We start from the raw sequence: 10,540 nt of genomic DNA, 5'->3' as shown, positions 1-10,540 counted from the left end.
TGTGTGTGTGTGTGTGTGTGTGTGTGTGTGTGTGTGTGTGTGTGTGTGTGTGTGTGTGTGTGTGTGCGTGTGTGTGTGTGTGTGTGTGTGCGTGTGTGTGTGCGTGTGTGTGTGTGAATGACATCATGAACCTGGACAGGACATGAAGTAGAAAGAGAGATATTGGGCGATGTTATGGTTACATGTTATTATTTGTTTGTGTGTGTGTGTGTGGAGAGTTGTATAACTACATCTCATTTCGTGTGAATCCAGAATCTGATTTTTAAATGTGTGACAAATCTGTAAAGGTGAAATGAGATTTCTACATGTGCAAACCAATCTGACTCGCACACCTTGATTCTGAATACACATTTGCAGATTCCTTACCGCAATCGCAAATCCCAGTGCACATTTCCGGATTATTTTACACATTTACAAATCTGCTTATGCACAAACAGTCTGAGATACAGTTACACATCTCCACACGCACACAAATAATATCGCTACAATATTGGCACCTTGGAATAAAGTTGTTCTCATAAACTGTGAACGCAGCACACCTGCAGCCACATGCAACGGAAATAAAAGAAAAGAAATTTGGCGTTATGGTTATTATAAGGCACATTATTAAATTGAATGAATGTGATGAGTCACTTTCTTCTTTGTGTTTCTTTCTTTGTGAAAGTTTGCCTCTGACCTGACAAGAGTAAACGGCAGATTTCACTCAAAAAGCCAAAGTGGTTGAAAGCTGAAAGCCGCCTGACAGTTCCTTTAGATAAACAACAAAGATGTGATCTGTTCAGGTGCTCGCTGTGACGTGACATTCAAAGATCTCACACTCTTCAAAGTGTTGGGATTACACCCTTTGCCTCGTGTTCATCCCGGCAGTCAAATGAGGAGCACCGCCGAAAAACTTTTACCACCGGCATCAAAAGCCAGACTGGGGGGGTAATCGCTCTCTGCTTGAATCTAAATATTGACTCTGACGTCTGATGCTGTGTCCAGTTTTGCTTGACTGCTGTTCACACACGAGAAACAAGATGATTCAGGATGAAAGCTCTGCACTTCAAGGTGAGCATTACACAAAAGCACAAACAAGACACTGGAATCCGTCAACGCCGCTCACTAAGACTAAACCTCTTTTTTCACTCACTCCTGAATAAAATTCCGTGGAAAACAAACATCAACTATTCATTGAGGTTATTGTCCGTGTGCAGGTACACACAATAAAGTGCTCAGGTCTGAGGAGCGACAGCAATCGGGATGTGTTGTGTCAGTACCACAGGAGCACGGCAACACTGTGTGGTTCAAGGACTCCAGGATACCCTGAAGGTTCTGTGTGTGTGTGTGTGTGTGTGCGTGTGTGTGTGTGTGCGTGTGTGTCACAGGTCTGACCACATAAACAACAACACTGTCAGTAGAACTAGCCACACGCAGAGGTCAATGTTGCAGTGGCCCAAATACAATGTGAACAGACTCAACACACACACACACAGTGACCGGCACTGTCTGAACAGGTAAACTGCAGAAGTACTAGTGATGGAATGAATCATAGTACATTTACTTTATTACAGTTTTAAGGAGATGGGTGGTTATCACTGGACGCTGCTTTGACGCATTGTTACAACTGATCAAGTACATATTAAACTTAATATCTACTTAACTCAATAAAATGATACAAAAAAAATTAAATCCCATCTGTTTGTTGGCTGGTTTAGATTATGCAAAAACCAGAATAAGAATTACAACAAAACTTGGAGGACTGATGCAGTTTGGGTCAGAGACGTATAAATTAAAGCTTTGGTGCAGATCAAGAACTTTTATCACTTTCTTTAACTTTGCAGACATAATTTTTCAAATGTGGTGCGGCTTGGTTGAATCAAAGTGGAGCGTTGGGTCTTGGCGGAGGTATATGAATGAATGCATTAGTGATAATAATCCAAAAGTAATGAATTGTAATATTATATATTAATCTAATTCTCACAGAGGCCATTTTTCTGCAAGTTCGCTGCTTATACTTTTACACACTTTTACAAATACTGATTATACTTGAGTAAGATTGAATCCACAGTCTGTGCTTATAATATATAAAGATAATTACCCTTATAAGCAGTTTATGTTTTGCCTGTGTTTGTTATTCCATATTCTGATCACACAGTTCTTCTAATTACCTATCTTTAAATGATGATTATGATTGTTCTCCCACTCAGTCATTAAGTCTATTTAAGGCCCACAAAAAATAAATCACTCTCCCTTTCACTAGTCTGGCACAAATGACAGATTTACAATGCTTTAATAAAATCTCTCTTCATCGGCTTTATTTTTTAATTGAACCAATGCAGCTCAGTTACTCTCCCTGCACCCCCACGTGAGCCCTCGGAATGTACCCGCCGCACAAGAATGTGTTTAACTCTGTTATCTGCCACTAACGGGATCCTCTAGAAGAAAGTGAGGCAAAATGTATAAATTATAACAGAGCAGGTGAGTACACACACACACACACACGTCTCAAAATGGTCAGCAGATAGGAGCTTTGGCCCGAACAATGGAAGCCGATCTGAGGTCCGAGCCTGCGCTGCTACTGCGTGGATTCCCAGAGGGGAGAGCGGAGGGGGCGCAGACACATGCAGATAGTGGATGACCTGATAAAAACACAGAGAGGAAGACCACCTACCAACAAGGCCACACAGGATCAGCCACTTTCTTTCTACTAATTCATCTGACCCCTAGTCGGCTCTGTGTTTGTGTTGGTTTATTTGTTTGTTTGTTGGGGGTGCAGGGAAGGGGGGGCTTGGGGTTACACATTTAAATGTCAGTAATAGCAGTGAACTCTGTTGGAAGTTGGTCTGGATGTGTTTATTTGGAAAAACTGGGCACGGAGATTGTCTCGTCCCCTGGCATCAATGAATACGGCTGCAATAGGATTACACAGTGACTTGTCTTCCTCTCGGTCCTCCAACCTTTCCCTTTTTGTGTGTGTGTGTGTGTGTGAGTGTGTGTCTTTTTAGAGTCCTGCTCTGGACCTGGCCTTTCTCTCAGGTCTACAAAGCCGCACTGATGAGCCTGACTGGCCTGAGCTCTTAGGGCCAGTAATAATCTCTCTTTAGGAGGCTGAGAGGGTGAAGTGAGCCCTAAGAACCCTCTCTGTCAGCTTTAACCGGCCAGGAGAAAGAAAAAGTCATAATTATAGTGCACTCTCTGGCTGGATTTAAATAAAGCTTCCTGGATGGGCCCCTATAGACACACACTCTCTCTTGCTCCTGCACACACACACACACACATGCACTTCAATAGAGAGGCACTAATCAATCAGGGGTTACCCTGCCACGGCTTCATTGGAGCCTCAGTCTGAAAGAAGGACTGACAGCCCTCAGCCTCCCAGTATTGTCAGATGAGACTGATTAGGCTTCTGACTGACTACCTCAGCCACCAGCTAGAAAAGCGCCGGGGTTAAAGGGTCTCCATTTGAAATCGACGAGCGCTGAAAAGTTCTGGACACCTGCTTTCTAAAGTGATGCTTGTCTCCGCGGCTCTATCCTCTCTTTTTGTTATTTGCAATTTGAGGGCAGCGCAGGGGAGAGGGAGAGAGTTGTTTAAGAGAGGAAAAGGGGAGTGGGGTACTGTGTGCGTGTGTTTGTGGGTGTGTGTGTTTGTGGGTGTGTGTGTGTGTGTGTGTGTGTGTGTGTGTGTGTGTGTGTGTGTGTGTGGCTTAAGTTTTGAAGGGGGGAGCTTGGCTGTGGGCCCAAGGCTGGAACAAAGAGGGGACACTCTTTACATGCATAGCCAGACAGAGCAAACTGGCCAGCAGCACAAAATACAAGGCACAAAAACACACTGAGAAGACGAGAAACTGGAATATTAGACAAACCCGACCATCAGCTCGCTCCAACTACACAACTTTACATCTGTCATGTTCGGTTGAGATAAGAAATGTAGCGGGGGCTCTGGTTATTAGGCGTTGAGTTGGTGGCACAAGCTGCTCAAACTTTATTGTGTTTGCATTCAATATGGAGCTGTGTGGCCGCGGGTAAACGGAAGCTGTCCCTTCTCAAACACCCAGAGGATGAACAAATACAGGCAATTAGTGCAGCGCAGCAACACAGAGACAGGTGGACAGGAGAGGAGGAGGAGAGGAGAGGAGAGGAGAGGAGAGGAGAGGAGAGGAGAGGAGAGGAGAGGAGAGGAGAGGAGAGGAGAGGAAACTAGGGGAAGAGTGAATGAGGTCAGAGGAGACGAGCTAAGGAAAGGAAAGAAAAGAGGGCTGCAGGAGACGAGAGGAGAGAAGATGAGAGCTTAGGAAAGGAAAGGGGACGAGAGGACACTAAAGGAAAGGAAAGTAGAGTAGAGGGCAGGATAGTGCAGGAGAGGAGAGGGGGAAGGAAAGGAAAGGAAATGAAAGGAGAAAAGAGAAGAGCAATTTGGTTGATAAAACAAGCTAAATACAAATTATCAGTTGATGTGTGGATCTTTGAAGTTGTCATTATACAGTTGGAGCTAAATCCACCATTCATTCATTTTGACCTATCAAGCTTTTCATCTGTAACCTGCTTTATGAACCACAACACTCCACATGTCACCAAACTGTATCTGTCACCTGTGATCGTCTAACCCGACACATCCTCAGTGCCATTTCACTCCAGAGGATTTCTAAAGGCCAACTTTGTTTTCTTCCCTCACTGTTATTTTTAAGGAGGTGCAGTGGATTCCCTGTTCTTTTATTCCTCCCCCCCCCCCCCCCCCCCTTCTGAAATCAGCTTAAATCTCTGCAACGATTTCACCCTCTCTAAAGGAGAGCTACTCCATCAGTGAGGGACAATGGTATATTCTGACAAAAAGTCTGAGGGCGTAACGCCACCCTGCCATCACCGGGTTGCCTTCCATACAGCCTCCACTGGTGACTGGTAAATGCCACTTTCAATCTTTCTCTTTTCTCTCCTCTTCCCTTTTCACTCCTTCTATTCCTTGCCCCTCAATGGGCGTGTTAAGTATTGTGCATTCTGGTGGGGTGGGGGGGGAGTCAGTCAGGATCATTAAAAGCAGGCCAAGCCTTTGGCCAGATCAAAATAATTAACTGGAGAGGTCACAAGCTAATGAAATGAAATGGGGGTCTGAAAGGAGCCCCTAAATGGTGCTCGCTAATCCTCCCTTTACCTTGTTTTAGGGAGGGGGGCAGGACTCTATACACCGGGGGCATCTCTGCTGATAATAGGTTGTGGGGTGCAGGGGGAACCTGGAACTATGGATCTCTGTGTGTGTGTATGCGTGCGTGTGTGTGTGTGTGTGTGTGTGTGTGTGTGTGTGTGTGTGTGTGTGTGTGTGTGTGTGTGTGTGTGTGTGTGTGTGTGTGTGTGTGTGTGTGTGTGTGTTTGTGTGTGTGTGTGTGTGTAGGAAAGGAGGAGAGATGAACTTTTTTCTGGAACACAAGTGAAACACCTTCCAGGAGGATGTGATCTTCTCTGGCGTCACTTACGTGTCGTTCAGGAGCGGAGTGCAACTAAGTGATCAACTCGGTTCAAGATTTTAGCCGTTTCTTAAAAGTTAGGTATGTGTTTTTAGCTGCTCAGACATTCAAGATTCAAGAGGATTATTGTCAAATGCACAACAATAACATTAAGGTAGTCGCTGGCAATGAAATGCTTGAGTCACAGGATGTCTTCTAGCAATGCTCATGTAATTACAGCCAAAAAAATAAAATAGAAATAGTATAAAATAGAACAAAATAGAATATCAACATTTAAAATAAAATATATATATCTTAATATATATATTTACAGAGTAGAGAGACTGGGTTGTATTTTAACTTCTCTATGTGCAGTTGGGAATTTTCTTTCATTAGAAAACACTAGATAGTTGTTGATAAGCAGTTAATAAGAAGTAGCTGTCAAATCAATGTTATTACTATTGCCCAGAAGTTTATGTTTTTAACCTCATCAACGTCCGTGTGCTTTTGTTTTGTATTGTTTGTGTTTGTATGTAAACAATATGACAGTGTCAGTGATGAATGTCGGGGCTAATGAATTACTGGTGCAGGTTTTTTCGTCAGTTATCCATAAGATAGATGTTTATAAGTGTAAACTCAGGGAAATCTATCTCTCAACTCAGTTTTATATGGACTGTTGAAGACTATAATAGTGAAAAATGAAATGACTCAAGTCAAAATGGTCAGTATTGTTTGTAGTCACAGTTTTTATGAGTGTAAGGAAATCAAGAAGATAAATATTATGAGCATATTCAGTACACAGATGTGTTTGTGTAGCTCTGTGATGAAACTGTGGCAACAACCAGACAAATCTGAAAAAAACAACTCAACTGTGGTTTGAAATTACTACACCACCTTCGTTTATTCAAATGCTTTTTTCTTTTTAATTCGAATTCTGCGTGTGCTTTCATGTTTCCATTCACAGTCCTTGCACACACACACACACACACACACACACACACACAAACACACAAACCCCTTTCATGACCAGGAGCACGTTTATACACTGCTTCCACAGAGGGCACCTCCATTGTGTCGTGCAGAGATGTTTACAAGACGTATAAAAGAAAACAGTTCACTGTCTGTCTGAATCGAACAACGGGAGAATGAAGCGTGTGATTTTTTGAAGCTGAGGGCGAAATGCGTGTCAGAGGCTGATGAAGCCGCGCTGTGTCACCATGAACAGGTTCTCCAGGGGCAGGCGCCAACCTGCTGAAGACCCCGGGACATGTCTGTGCGTGTGTGTCTACGTGTGTTTGTATGAGTGTGTGTGTATGTGTGTGTGTGCGTCACTCCGAGTTAAAAAGACAGCAAAGAAGAAGTGGTTTTCAGGGTTAAAGGTCAGACCCAGAGAATGATTTGATTTGCACACCAACCCACGCACACACAAACTTTAAGACATGCAACGTATTGTTGAGTGAAGGAATGCACCTGATCTCAACAGATGAATGGATGAAAGCGATTTAAACACACACTCGCACAAAGACGACAGCAACAGGCACACGCACCCACCCACATAAACACACACACACATACACGCACAGAGCAAGCCCACACATAACATGTTTTTAGAAAGACAGTTAGAGGGAGTTACCCTTTTTGTTTCTCCTCATGTCAATATCACAATAAGGGCAGAGGAGGACAGTGTGGGTGAGGTTCTAATGAGCTGACATGACGTCTGTAAGCCAACACACACATGGAGAGTGATGCTCACATAGTTATTCAAATAGAGAGTAAATAATTATGCAAGCTGTTGCATAATTATTTACTCTCTATTTGAAGAACTACATTTAAAAGACAGCACAGAGGCACTAATCATAGCAGCAAAAGAAGAGAAGTTGAGCACAAGGTTGATAATGGCCAGGGTCTACCACACCAGTCAGGACCACAGGCCATGCAATGAGGTCCCTGAGACAGTCCAGCTCAGCAGGGTGTAAGAGGCAGGTGGGTACGGTGTTTATGGAAACACCACAACCGAGTCGCTGTCTACAGGAACATCAGCATCAAGCGTGGGCTGGATGTCCCATGGGCAGAAGACATCTCCAAATGGGATTGAGAATGGTGTAAGTAGGATTTACATTTTTTTATACAAGGAGATACATTTAAAGTAACCTTACCTGTGTATTGTGGGATCATAACAGCTGAAAGTTTAAGTCAGTGTCTAAAGTGTAATTCCAATATTGGCCACTCGGGGAGGACTCAACTTGGATTCGTTCAAGGAGTTTGGACAAACTCCAAGTTATTTTTACTACAATAAGTTTTAACCCAATAAGTTTTGACTATTACTCTAAATAAGAAAGGTTTTTATGATATTTGATAGGCCACAGGTGTTTCAGTGTTTCCTATTTAACTTGTTTTCTTCTTCATATTTATCCACTACTCCCATGTGCAACTACTTATTCTATTTATCCATGCAATCACTATTTCTGTGCAAAATCCATTTTACTTGGATTCGTCACATTATTTGAGTATATCAGTTTATTCAGTCTCTATTCAGATTCCTTGTATATACATCTTTTCACATATATTTTTATCCTGTCTTGACATTTCACCCTTTCGCCTCATACTTTACAATCTCAAAGTGTGTGTGTTACCTAGGTGGTAGGCATCTACAGACCTGCTACATGTCATTGTACCAGGACATTGAGAAAAAATATCTCTTTTTCAATCTGCTCCACCACAGCTTCCTCACGTTGCCCAAATTTGGACTTTATTGTTTCTCATAGTAACTGAAAGTGAAACTGCTCCTTGGTCTGAAAGCATGTCACCTGAGAAGTCGCTGAGTTACATAACAGAAGCTGCACCTGTGTTCTATTTTAAGGCTATTATTTCAGGTCCTAAATTCCGATGTGCCACTTAAGATTTACGGTTAAACAAGCTTCATGTTATTCCTGGCCCATCGCTGGTGTCAATCATCAATCTCATTTTGTGATTCCAGTCATCATCCACCTGTAGCTACAATAGGTCTCCTGCATTGAAAGGCATCACTTTGTCGCTTTTTCCGCAGCAGCTCCCCCATTATGGTCCCATTATACCCTCTACTTTACCAAACCATAGATGTCAGAACCCGCTCTGCCCCCAGAAGTTAATAAAACCCCAAAACATCTCCCTCTCCAGCTCTGTACAAGCCGTCCACTCCAGGCTGCAGTCTCCCTCTGAACCATCATTACAGTCATTAGACAAGAATAAGCTCTGTATCACAGGAGTCCACCAGCATCCAGTTTAACCCAGCACAATTAGCACATCCATTGGAGGAGAATTACCCTGGAAAATGAGAATGCTCTGGACAAAGGAGGCAGGAGAGTTGGAGTTGAAAAAAAGATGGTAAGTGTGAGGGAAAGGGGGAGAGAGGAGGAGAGGAGAAATGAGGGAGGACGGGGAGAGATTAAAATTGTTTGAATTAAGTCCACGCTCGCTCCATTCATTTGGTATTCTGCTCAAATCAGGGCTTTTGTTCAGCCTGGCGTAAAGTAGTGTCAATCATCTCGACCCGGTTTTGTAGAATGGGGAAATTTATTATGAATTTGCTCCTGCAAATAATGAGGACTACCCCCTGCCTGCTCTCCCTCCACCCTCCTCCCTCCTCCCGCGAGCCACCTCTCCTCACTCCCCCGAGCCTCCACCCCCATATCAATGCTGCAGAATAGGCAATAGAGAGTGAAGTTAGCAATCTCAGGGCCACTCGCACTCTGGACCCACATCAAAGTGACAGAGACGTCCAATCAGATTTGTCTTACAGGCATTACATGATGAATATGGTGCGGCTGTAGCACAAAAGCGCCTTTGTGTGTCCCCGGAGCAGAGACTATTCACAGCCCGCCACAGCCAGCCAGAGTGGAAGTAAATGGCCAAAAGGGCCCAGGCCAAAAAAAAAGCACCCAAACTTGTGCAGCACAATGGCCCATGCAAATCACAGCCCCCGCCGCATCCACCCTACCACACATCCCCACCTCTTGCATCCCTCCACCCCTCATGCCTGGATCCTCCTCTGCTGGGTCGTCTGAAGTTTAGGGCCTATTCACTCACATACAGAGGTGTCAGTTAAAAGTGCCGAGCTGCACGCATTCAAATTCTCTCTCTCTCTCTTTCTTTTTTTTTTTAAACGTTCACTGAAACGAGAAAGATTTCCCTTTTTTTAAGAGAGATAAAAGAAAAACATGAGTCAAATGACTTTTTGTCTGAAAGTAAGAGTGACTTGTGAGTAACTCTCCTGTTCAGCAGCCTTCGACTTGGAGGGTGAGGAAGAGTTTTTCACCACAGCTGGAGTGGTCATATCAAAATTACGTGCAGGGGGGGATACAATTATTTAGCAATGATATCGTTAAACAACAACATGCTGCATTAAGTTGTGTGCTGACTCTAACTTAGAAAAATCTTTAAATGGTCTGTATTATTATATTTATATATTGGATTTGAATCCCAGAAGCTTAATTATCAATAATGTTGAGATCGTGATCTGATATTAGCCACCAGTATCAACACTGTGTGAACAAACAGCCTGTTGTGTTCACAGGTACGACTGTTTTAAGGAAGAATCAACAAGTAAAACTAACTATTCTATGAAGATTATTTGTCTGATTTTACATTTTATATATATCGTATGTAACACTTGAAATTACTTAATGTTGTTGTTCAGCTGTGCAATGACATTTAAGGCATTCTTCTAAGAAGACTCTAGTGAGAGAAAGGTTTTAGTGCTTGAGTGCATCCACAGCATCACACTTTGCATCGAGGAGGCTTTAAAGCTTCGGAATCTTATTATCGTGGCCCAGAACCAATGTGATTTGCCGTGTCTGCCCCTATAGGATGAAAAAAGAATAGTGAAAATACAAGTGTGTCTATAGTGCCTCTATTAACCAGGACCTTCCTCAATCAGTAGCCAGGGGGTCAGCAGATTTGTCTATGAACCACCTGCATGGCCCAGTGTTTGTGTGTGTGTGTGAGTGTGAGCGTGAGTGTGTGTTTGTGTGTGTGTGTGTCTGTGTGTGCGTGTGTGTGTGTAACTGAGTCTACTACAGATCAGTTCTTCAGTATGCTCTCTGTCTGTGTTAAATCTGTCTCTGCTTAAACATTAACACCTCT

Source organism: Platichthys flesus, chromosome 6, assembly GCF_949316205.1.
Source record: "Platichthys flesus chromosome 6, fPlaFle2.1, whole genome shotgun sequence".
NCBI lineage: Eukaryota > Metazoa > Chordata > Actinopteri > Pleuronectiformes > Pleuronectidae > Platichthys > Platichthys flesus.
This window is presented reverse-complemented; position numbering follows the sequence as displayed.